Source organism: Cinclus cinclus, chromosome 2 (assembly GCF_963662255.1).
Source record: "Cinclus cinclus chromosome 2, bCinCin1.1, whole genome shotgun sequence".
Classification (NCBI taxonomy): Eukaryota; Metazoa; Chordata; class Aves; order Passeriformes; family Cinclidae; genus Cinclus; species Cinclus cinclus.
The window spans coordinates 58,348,758-58,351,533 of record NC_085047.1 but is presented as its reverse complement, the minus strand read 5'-3'; positions in this window follow the sequence as shown (position 1 = coordinate 58,351,533).

The window sequence follows — 2,776 nt, the reverse complement described above, 5'->3', positions numbered from 1 at the left end:
GCTTAGCCTGTATGTTTCTGCTCCTAGACCTGGAATCAATCCTCATCTCCAGTAAGTACTCACGTGATCTTGTATCATCTCTTAACTGAACAGCTGAGATAAAGTTATCCAGGAAGGAACAGATGAGATCATTGTCCTGGAAGCCTGGAGACAGAGAGGAGAGCTGAGAACAGTCAGCAGAATGGTGGTGAGGCTGCTGAGCCTCTGTCTCAGGTTGTAATAATTGAATCTGGTCCTCCTAGGTGATAAAATCTCTGATTTGTGAGAGCTTTGGTGAATATTCACTGCAGTGGTGTAAGGAGGAAGAATCCCAGCATGTGCCAGCATAAGACATTATCTTTAGCATCTGCTGAGCAAGCCATTGTTTGTTGTTTTGTTTATTGGCTTTCTTTAAATGATGCTTTGGATATTCTTCATGGGATGCAGCTGTGCCTATCATTGCAGAGTCGTGGGTAGGAGTAGGCAGTGCTTTTCTGAAAAAACAACAGCAATGAGCCTAATAACCACAAGATACCTCCTAAATACTCACAGAAATTTCCATTCCAGAATAATATTTTGAAGTAACTGGAGATAATTTCCTATAATGTTCATCACCTTTTCTGGTGCTCAGAATGACTCAGACTCAGCTGCAAGGCTTCTGTGGTACTGCAAATACTTGAAAATGTATCCTTTGCATGAGCAGCCACTACACAGTCACAAAATGACTTGTACACTCTCAGCATCTCTTTCTGTGATTCAGCCTTCAATGCTCAAAAGCTATTTGTTGCTAAAGACTCAATGTGTGACAGACCAGGACATGCAGGGCTTCTCTTGATGTGTTGTTAATGTTATCCCTAACACCCATGCCCACATCCAGAAAGACACTCTGGTACTTCAAATGTGACACAGGTCTAACTGAGGCACGAGTAATGTGCCTAACCTCTCCTCAGAAGTGAGGAATCGAAGGCTTGCACTTTTGGCTGGCTTTGGCAGTCCTGCTTGTATCTATTTTCAGAGCTCCTGCATCTTCAGCTGCATGTGGGATTAGTCTGAAGTTCCTGTGGGATTCACAAAGATTTTCTAGGCTTAAAGTCCCAAGCAGTGAGGTTCAGTATATTCGTTATTATCACACTTACCTCACACTGGGGAGACTGGTTCTTGTTTAAAGCAGAGAAACCACTCCTATATCTTCGTTTATTGAGCTCACAGGATGGTGAGCCATCTAAGGAGCCTTTGTTCAGAAGAAAGGGAAAGTGACATCCACTTTCTGTAACTTACCGAGGTGGTAAAATCATGTTTCTGGTTTCTTTGTCTAAAAAAGGGTTGTACATTCTTCTCCCACAATCCAGGGTACTATGAGAAATTTCATGTTTGGAGCAAAACAGGAGAAAGATGAAAACTGGATAGTTTTAAAACTGAAACTAATAGAATTGTGAGGCTGGAGGGGTCCATTATAATGAGGGCATTCACTGGCAGGTGCTTCTTCCCTCATTCCCAAAATAGTTAACGTATTTTTATTGTGAGAGTATGCAACATAAAATTAATGCTGAGGAATGTGGCTATTCCTTCAGCAAGTGAACTCCATGGACATTAGGCTTTAAAGTTTTTTCCATTCCATGAATCTCCTATTACTTTCTGGATGATGGTCGAGTTCCCAGAGAGGAAAGAGCAATGCTGTCAGTGTGGTGATTATGGGCTCTCCGTGCAGCTGGTGTGAGCTGCTGTTGGATGCAATTCCCTGGTCTGTGATCCCCTTGGTGAACCCTGTGATATTTTAGGGACGCCTTTCACACGCAATGAATTGTGGCACAGAGGCTGAGGGAGCAATAGCTGGTCCCAACACATTGCTGTGCCTGGATGGAAGAGAGGACTTCTCTTCTCGGGAGCAGCAGCTACAAATGCATGATGTTTATGCACCAGATCTGCCCTACACCATTCATGGCTGGTTTAGGATTTCATCTTCCATGAGTTTACCTAGTTGCCAGATATCGTTTGGTATCCTCTCTTCTGTTATCTTTGGTTAATGCACTACATTTTTGGCCTGTTCATTGGTAGATTCCTTAATTCATGTGAACTCCAGGGAGAGCAAAACAAGAACAACAAAAAAGTCATTAGTCAATGTTTGTACAATGCCTTGAAAATATAAAATGTTGCATAAATGATGAGTGTTATTTACTTCAGAGCTAATTTGCCAACCTTTTCTTTATTTTGGGAGCCTTTGGGTTTAGCTGTTCATTTGCTTAACTGCATCTCAAGCTTCCAGTTAAAAATGCTATGCATACAGCAGTTATACCATGCCCCGGGAAGAAAACATTAGGGATGATGTTACTGACTCACCAGCCACAATGCCTTCTCCACTCATGTTCTGTATCCCTCCCTCCATTTCAGCCCCTGTCTTCAGTTCTTCTCGGTATCACAGACTTACTTAATAATGATGAAGATGGTGATAATAATAATAATAATAATAGAAATAATAATTTCTTCTCTCACGTGACTTATTCCTCTACCTACTCATTATGTGTCTCCTTGCTTTTTGTAATTATCTCTGCCACATCCTTGAATAAGCTTTTGCTTCATTTAGAATGTGCTGTAAATGATACAGTTTTGATAAATTAAGCAATAATCAGAAAAAATTCAATATTCTGTAGATTTCCATTAAGTTGCAGTTATAGGACATAATTTCTGTGCTACAGTTCACACTGAGTTAGCCTTGTTTTCATTAAAAACCTCGTTATTTGGAGATTTATAACTCATCTATAGAAATCTGCCCTAGGGTGAAACTTGACTCTGTTTTTAC